Below are 9,518 nucleotides of genomic sequence, written 5' to 3'. Positions count from 1 at the left end.
CTGCTCTTAAAACACTACTCCATGCTAACTTAGTACCTATCTTTTCTGTTTTTAAAGTTTAATCAAGAGATCGATTTCAATAAAAACATATGATCAAAAAAGAATCCACTCTACTCATTATTGTAGATTTACAAAAAGACTGTTGAGATTCCACTTTAAAAGCTGGCCACTTAGCTACTCCCCTGCTGTGAGTCCCCAGTGCCAACAGGTTTCTCCAAGATCAGCTGTGAATTTCACTTTTTGTTTATTTCTCTTAGATGAACTCTGATGTCCAGAGATTCTTGAAACCAAATAGCAAAGGCAGTCAGCTGTGCAGGTTACCTCTGGGTCAACAGCTGTGCAGATTTACTTTTCTGTTTGTTTAACTACTCATGTGGTCACTGATTTGTCTTTCTTCTTCCTTTTTAAAGTGTCATTCTTTTGCTCTCTTTTTTTTCCAAAGTTTCTAAACAATGAAACAGCTTATAAGTCAGTAATTACTGTTCCTAGAATTCAAGGAAATCTGCTTCTACACTGGAAATACCTCAAAAAAGGAGCAGCTCTTAGAGCCACAATATTTTTCTGTCCTCCATCTTGAATTACCCAGAATCCTCAGATTTTAGTTGTGCATATACAGTTTATAACATATAAACACATTAGACTGTGCCTCTTCTTTATTTATTACATCATCTTTCTGTGATGTCTTTGTAATTTGGATAGGAGTAATACGTTTTGAAAGGATTATTGATTTAAGGTCACTTGAGACCTTCCTTGCTAAATATCTAAATTATTATATTTAACAGTCCCACGAGTTTGAACCCAACTTTAGACTCCACTCCACTTTATTAATTTTCAGAATTCCGTAGTACCACCCCATAAGAAATCATCAACATGAATCATGATAACGCCTGAAAGTTTTCTGTTATAACACCAATAAAACATTTGGGACAAAATCTTACAGGTGCCTGCTGAATTTGTAGGTAGAGAGGCCCATAAAATTCTTTAGAAAACCTTCCTACCACTTTCCTGCCTGCCTGGACTATTAGACATTTTAACGAAGGTAGGTAAGAGTGGTCTGTCAACCTTCACCCCTAGTTAAGGCCCTAGAGTGGCTAATTGGTCAACTAAAGGCTGCATTCTATCCAACTGTAATTTTAAGGCAAAGACAGACATGAGCCGTGAGGTTTCGCTGCAGCTCTACCAGTGCCTGGTTAGACCACACTTGGAATATTGTGTCCCGTTCTGGTTGCCCTACTATAGGAAAGATACAAAGGCTTTGGAGAAGGTGCAAAGAAGGTTTACCAGGATGCTGCCTGGACTGGAGGGCTTGCCTTATGAAGAAAGGTTGAATAAGCTCGGACTTGTCTCTCTGGAAAGAAAGAGGAAGAGAGGAGACCTGATCAAGGTATACAAGATAAGTGGGCGGCACGGTGGCACAGTGGTTAGCACTGTTGCCTCACAGCGCCAGAGGCCCGGGTTCAATTCCCGCCTCAGGCGACTCTCTGTGTGGAGTTTGCACGTTCTCCCCGTGTCTGCGTGGGTTTCCTCCGGGTGCTCCGGTTTCCTCCCACACTCCAAAGATGTGCAGGTCAGGTGAATTGGCCATGCTAAATTGCCCGTAGTGTTAGGTAAGGGGTAGATGTAGGGGTATGGGTGGGTTGCGCTTCGGCGGGGCGGTGTGGACTTGTTGGGCCGAAGGGCCTGTTTCCACACTGTAAGTAATCTAATCTAATAATGAGTGGAATAGATAAGAGTCAATAGCCAGAGACTTTTCCCCAGGGCAGGACTGACTGGTACGAGGAGTCATAGTTTGAAGATATTAGGAGGAAGGTATAAAGGAGACATCAGAGGTAGGTTCTTTACACAGAGAGTTGTGAATGCAAGGAATGAGTTGCCAGCGGTGGTGGTGGAAGCAGAGACATTGGGGACATTTAAGCGACTGCTGGACATGCACATGGATAACAGTGAATTGAGGGATGTGTAGGTTAAGTTACTATATTTCACATTAGGATTAAACCTTGGCACAACATCGTGGGCCAAAGGGCATGTTCTGTGCTGTATTTTTCTATGTTCTATGTCAGAAATCGGGTGAAACCTGGCAGCTAATACAACTCAAGCCTCAGCTGGGAAAGGGTAGGAAGCATTTCCACCCCAGCCTACCTTTCCTGATCTTATTTTCCTCAATGTCTGCACCTTCTCACCTTCCTCAGGTGTCCTCTGCTATCTCAGTATTTCTAACACAATGTCCAACACCCTTGCCCTGAGATTCCCTTTGAATCATCACTGTGACAGCGCTGGATCTGTTTAGTCCTCAAGTCCCGGCATTTAAATTTGATGATTGCATGTAGTCTCAGCAATTGTCACTATTCCCAGTGAATTTACTACAAAAACAAGACATTCATTTTGGCTGGCAGCTCTCAGAGATGTAATTTCTTCTCCCCAGAAGTAAAGGAAGTCCTGACTCCAGTCAATTAATGCTTTTTGAATGGCTCCAAATCTGTTGGGATTAACATGGATGTCCTCCCTTCCTCCTTTGTTTGACATCACAGAAAACCCAGCCAATTGAATAATTGGAATTTGATATTCATTGAAAATAAGAAGTACCACAATCTAGAAGGACCATTTAGATTAAAGAAACATTTGGTTAGCTTCTATAGCTTTCGTCTACATCTTCTGCCTCTTTGGGTGCTTTCAGAACATTTCTCTCTGCCAATGTTTACCATGCAGAAATAATAATTTAGAGACTCCTCCCATCTCCTCGACTGACCCAGGTGGTGGGCTAGAAGCTAGTAAAATGTCAGACAGTATTTACATCAGGAGAGTTCCCTGATGTGGTCGCATAATCAGCTATTTTGTGAGCAGTGCGCATGTCAGCAGTTTGACACCAGTTTCTTCAATCTGAACAAAAGCTTTCACCCACATTCTGCAAGTTGAATAACAGAGACTGGCTGCCTTTATATCTCTGCACTCTCTCTCAGATTCTTGTTTACTAACATCACACATCTTTGATTCAGAGACATCTTAAAATAAACCTGTAAGCTGATATTATATCGACTTGCTATGGACTCTTTCCCCTCTCAAAACCCATCTCTGTGGCAATGAAAATCAAAAGGGCCTTTTGAAATAGTAAGCATCTGTCCTCTGGACTAACTCTATTCCATTTTGCAATTAAATTCAAAAGGAATAATTGTTTACGTAAGGTATAACTGTTTATAAAGCCTGACATTTTTAATATCTCCCTGTGAGACCTGAAGTCTATCCAACGACAGCACAGCTGCTTTCGCTATTGAATGTAGAGTCATACAGTCATAGAGATGTATAGCACTGAACAGACCCTTTGGTCCAACTCATCCTCGTCCACCAGATATTCTAACCCAATCTAGTCCCATTTGCCAGCATTTGACCCATATCCTTCTAAACCCTTCCTATTCGTATACCCATCCAGATGCTTTTTAAATGTTGCAAGTGTACCAACCTCCACCATTTCCTCTGGCAACTAGTTCCATATATGCACCAGTCTCTGCATGAAAAAGTTGCCCCTTAAATCCCTTTTATATCTTTCCCTCTCACCCTAAACCTTTGCCCTCTAATTCTGGACTCCTCCACCCCAGGGAAAACACTTTGTCTATTTACCCTATCCATGCCCATCATAATTTTATAAACCTCTATAAGGTCACCCCTCGGTCTCCGACGCTCCAGGGAAAACAGCTCCAACCTATTCAGCCTCTTGCTATAGATCAAACCCTCTAAACCTGGCAACATCCTTGTAAATCATTTCTGAACCCTTTCAAGTTTCACAACATCCTTCCTATTGGATGGAGACCAGAATTGCACGCAATATTCCAAAAGTGGCTTAGACAATGTCCTGTACAGCTACAACATGACCTCCCAACTCTTGTACTCAATACCCTGACCAATAAAGGAAAGCATACCAAACACCTTCTTCACTATCCTATCTACCTGCGACTCCACTTTCAAGGAGCTATGAACCTGCGCTCATCTTGCACCTTTTTCTCAGTAAGCACTCCTGTTCACTTAAACATCTGAATCATCCACAACTGACAGGATTCAAATTAAGTTACTTAATCCTTTTATTTACACATCTTTCAATAAATTAAAGCAACAGTTCCAAAATATAATAGCTTATCAAACTTTATCTTTGTAACAGCCCCTTGATTAGTCAGTAGTCCAGAGTACTAGCCTGCCCTTTTTAATTGGCAGAAACTAGCTAGGAAAAAGCCACCAAGAATATTGCTTTCACTATTTTATCGCTAACTGCAAAACTTTACAACAACAGTACTGCACTGTTAATGAATCTTGGACTCAGGATCATAGAGTAATAGAGGTTTTACAGTACAGAATGAGGTTAATCAAACCATCAAACCTATATTGGGTCTCACCAGCATAATCTGCGCAATTCTATTCACCTGCTTTATCACTTTTGTTCTGTAAGTGTACTTCCCTCAATTGTACATCCAATTTCCTTTTCAAATGATCTAACATCTTTGCTTCTAATGTCCCCATAGGCATAGAGTTCCAGGTCATTAACTGGAAAAGTTATTCCTCACATTCCTCATTGCATCTTATGCCTAAAACCTTAAATCTGACTTCTCTAGTCCTTTTACCACAACAAATGAGAACAGCTTTGTTTTTTGTCTACCTTATCTAATCCTGAGATAATCTTGTACACTTCTAACTAATCTTCCCTCCAAGGAGAACAACCTTCTAGTTAATATCCCTCATTCTGTAAGGATTGCTCCATCCACAACATCCTGATCCACTCCTCCACCACTCTTAATACTTGCTCTTTCTCCTATGGCACCTTCCCATGCAATCACATAAGGTGTTACAAGTGCCCATTCACCTTTCCCTTCTCACCAATGCATCTTCCAGCTGAAGTAGCATTTAACTTGCACTTCTTCCAATTTAGTCTATTGTGGTCTCCTTTACATTGGCGAAACCAAAACTAGACTAGGTGGCTACTTTAGGGAATAACCCAACTCTATCCGTGAGAATGAGCCTGACCTTCTAGTTGCAATTCTATCCTGAAATTTCTAGAATATTCCAATGAAGATCATGTATGTTTGAGGAACAACATCTCATTTTCTGCCTTGGCACTTTTATGCCTCTAGGGTTTCAAAGTGGCTTCTTGTTGTCTTGTCAGCATTACTGTCAGCAGTATAGAACCATTTTCTCTGTTTAATCATTTACTCACATCTCTATCCATGCTTCAACACCATTAGCACTCACTTTGTCTTTTGCTCTGGACCCCCTCACTATATGTTACACTTATTCCTACTCCCTCTCTGTCAAAAGCATAATAACCACCATTATCCAAACCCCTTTCAGCTGCGAAGAAGAGTCATATTAGACTCTGTTTCGTTCTCTGCCAGATGCAGTCAGACCTGCTGAGATTCTCTCAGATTGTATGCTTAGATTTAAGGTTTTTGACCTCTAGTAATTGCTGGTTACGACGTTCCAGAAATTATGACCAACTGGCATCACGTGATCAATGGAATCCACGTTGACTACCCAGCATTGTCAATTTTTAAGAAAATTTAAGCAAAGAGAACAAGTTTCAAACAAAATAACGTAGGATTTTTTTTTTCCTGACTTCTGGGAATAACAGCAGGATGAAGAAATTGTGTCTGTATGTACCTCACATTTCACTTGTAGGAGAAAAGGCCCAGATGCCTAATTAAAATTTTCTGCCTGAGTAGGCATTGAGATTTCTCCTGTAACCATTGTTGGGAACTTTAGCAATTGTTTTGTTTATTTTGAATTCTAAATACCGGAAAAAAAACGTTCTATCTTTAAGCTCGTCATAGTTAAAATTGCTGTTATTGCCATTAGGTTATTGGCTTAACTCATTATCTAATTTGATTTGGAACTTTCTGATGTGTGGTTGCAGGCTCTTAGCAGACAGTTAAAATTTTTTGCAGTTCAAATGTTCAAAAGTTAAATTAATACAACTTTTTTTTAGATTACTATTACTTCTCACATCTTGTTCCTGTTCAGAAATAAAATGCCCTATTAGGAAATACATGCTGAAAAACGGACTTTCCACAACCGCCAGAATCAATGTGATCTTGAAATATGGTCATAATTGTCAAGATCTGGAAGCTTCACACTGTAGTGGATGACAGAAAGTGATACAAAGAAAATATAGAAATATTTCTCTAATCCAATTGTGACTTCAATGGGATATTTAGCATCAACATAGCCTTTCAGATGTTGGTTGCTCAGAATGCATCAAGGGCAACCTCTTTTTGAGAGAATGGTAGTTCCAGTTCTCCTAAGCATCATTTCAAAATGGGAGAAAGAAATGTTTCAATCTCCAAATGAAACACTGAAACATATTATCTGCAGGTTCACTCATCCCTAAATTGATTCAAATCACCTTGAGTCAACAGGTTGACAATGCTAATGGCACATCATCTCTTCTACAAAGACTTTCTCTACCTTGGGCACGTTGTATAGACTTCATAATGTTGCTAAGCACTGGCTTACTAATGGTTAGCACTTAATACCAATGGTTTTGCACCAATAATTTTAAAGCCATTAACCTCTTCCACAGTACTCCTCAAAGTATTTTCCCTTGTGATCCCATTTTGGGATCACAAACTTTGAATCCCATTTTGGAATTCAATAAAAAGGTGTGGTCGCAGACTGGAGGGAGTGGGAATGGCAGCAGATAACGACTTCATTCTTAAGAATATTAATTTAAAGGAACAGAAAACATACCAATGAGTAATGTACTGGAGAATACGATCAATAACTGCCATAAAAGGAAAGCCAATGTTTATCGATTAAGCTTTATCACAGCATTTAGAAAATTCCAAGACTCCTCTAATGCATTAAGGGACGCCAAGGAAGAATGACCACAACCAGGTTTATTGGGAAAATACCCCAGCAAATTGGAAGAGACAAAGAAATTAGGAATGAAGTTAATAAGTCATCCGTCTCCTAACTCCTGAAAAGTCAAATTATACAAACTGAATGGAAATGGCAGTTTTCAGTATCAAGCATACCGTATAGATGGGTTGACTTTGATTGTTGGGGTAAAACAGAAGATATTGAATCCGCTGCCCCTCCTGGTTTCCATTTGCCTCAAACATGAGGCAAAAGAGCTTTTATTTCCTCTCTTGTTGCTGGGTGGTCTATGCTAACCTGACCTGTTTTTTGTTCATGATGTGGAGGTGCTAGTGTTGGATTGGGGTGGACAAAGCTAAAAATCACATAACATCAGGTTATAGAACATGTTTTTTGTTCCTTCTAAACGCTCTCCTTCCTCTCTACATTCATTCTGTGTTCAAATCAAAACATCGGACCCGCTAACCTGACAAGTCGAATTTTTTGCTTCCTTCCAATGTCTTATGTCCTGAAGATATTGGATTAATGTAATCTAATATTCATTTTTAAAAATCTTTTTTCTTATCTTTCTTATCATTTTCCTGAAGTATTCACTCTGTTCCACATTTCAGAGCTCAAACCTACCTGCCTGCATTAAACTGAGGATAAGGGATTAAGCAGCACACACATAAAGGGATCCGGAGAGTTTGAAAAGATGGACTTTGCAGTGACTATGTCTCTGTGTGACAGAGAGGTCAACGGGAAGTAGATGGAGACAAAAGAACACAACCCAAGCTGGAGATATGTATCATTTAGTTCATTGAAGCAGTAATAGTGAGGGAAGTTAGCAGGATCTTAACAAGTGCTGCCAGAGCACTGCAAACCTTTATTTGGTCATATCAGAAATATCCTGCACAATTCTGGTAGGCAAAAAGTGAGGACTGGATTAGTGGTGCTGGAAGAGCACAGCAGTTCAGGCAGCATCCAACGAGCAGCGAAATCGACGTTTCGGGCAAAAGCCCTTCATCAGGAAAGTGAGGACTGCAGATGCTGGAGATTAGAGTTGAGAGTGTGGTGCTGGAAAAGCACAGCAAGTCAGGCAGCATCTGAGGAGCAGGAGAATCAACGTTTCAGGCAAAAGCCCTTCATCAGAAATTCTGGTGCTGAACAGTAAGATGTCTGAGCTGTAAAGGACAGCCAGGTTGATGTTGAGCGTAGAGGTGCTAAAGAGAGCTGGGATTATTCACTCTGAAGAATGGAAATTTATATGAAAGCATCATGCAAGTATTCAAAATTCTTATCATTTATCTGAGATTGCTGGAGACGGTAGAACTAGGGGAGGTCCACTTTAGAAGATAGGCCATGACAGAGTTTAGATTTTAACCACACAATAGGTAATAAAGATGTGAAATCGACTCCCCACGAAAGCAGTGCAGGACAAAAAAACATACTGTACCAGAAAGTTGGAGGTGATTGACTGGCGATATTCCGAAATAGAGATAGGATTTCTTTTTATTTCATTCTGTGCTTTATGTCATTAAGAAGAAACTCACATCTGTTAAACTAAATTGAACACATTTTTTCATTAGAACATAGAACATTACTGTGGAGTACAGACCCTTTGGATCCTGATGTTGCACCAACCTATGAAAACAATCTGAAGCCTATCTAACCTACACTTTTCCATTATCTTCCATATGTTTATCCAATGACCATTTAAATGCCCTTAAAGTTGGTGAGTCTACTACTGTTGCAGACAGGGCTTTCCACACTCTTCCTACTACTCTGAGTAAAGAACCTACCTCTGACATCTGTCCTATATCTATCACCCCTCAATTGAAAGCTACGTCCCCTTGTGCTAGCCATCACCATCCAAGGAAAAAGGCTCTCACTGCCCACCTAATCAAAGCCTCTGATTAACTCATCTGTCTCAATTAAACCTTTGGCTTTGATCTTTATGTTGTCATTGTCTGCAGGAATAGTGCAGGGACCGTATTGTTGAAGAGGAGAGTATGAAACAGGTTGGTAAGCTAGAGGAGATACTTGTTTGGAAGGAAGATGTGTGTTGGGCATTTTGAAAAACTTGAGGATAGACAAGTCCCCCAGGCCTGACGGGATATATCCTAAGATTATGTGGGAAGCAAGACAGGAAATTGCAGAGCCGTTGGCAATGATCTTTTTGTCTTCACTGTCAACGGGGGTGGTACCAGGGGACTGGAGAGTGGAGAATGTTGTGCCCCTGTTCAAAAAAGGGAATAGGGATAACCCCGGGAACTACAGGCCAGTTAGTCTTACTTCGGTGGTAGGCAAAGTAATGGAAAGGGTACTGAGGGATAGGATTTATGAGTATCTGGAAAGACACTGCTTGATTAGGGACAGCCACTACGGATTTGTGAGGGGTAGGTCTTGCCTTACAAGTCTTATTGAATTCTTTGAAGAGGGTACCAAGCATGTAGAGGAGGGTAGAGCAGTGGATGTAGTGTACATGGATTTTAGTAAGGCATTTGATAAGGTTCCCCATGGTAGGCTTATGCGGAAAGTCAGGAGGCATGGGATAGTGGGAAATTTGGCCAGTTGGATAGAGAACTGGCTAACCGGTCAAAGTCAGAGAGTGGTGGTAGATGGTAAATATTCAGCCTGGAGCCCAATTACAAGTGGAGTTCCGCAGGGATCAGTTCTGGGTCCTC

The sequence above is a fragment of the Chiloscyllium punctatum genome, chromosome 41, assembly GCF_047496795.1.
Source record: "Chiloscyllium punctatum isolate Juve2018m chromosome 41, sChiPun1.3, whole genome shotgun sequence".
Lineage (NCBI taxonomy): Eukaryota > Metazoa > Chordata > Chondrichthyes > Orectolobiformes > Hemiscylliidae > Chiloscyllium > Chiloscyllium punctatum.
The sequence above is the reverse complement of the archived record's forward strand: the minus strand, read 5'-3'. Positions refer to the sequence as shown.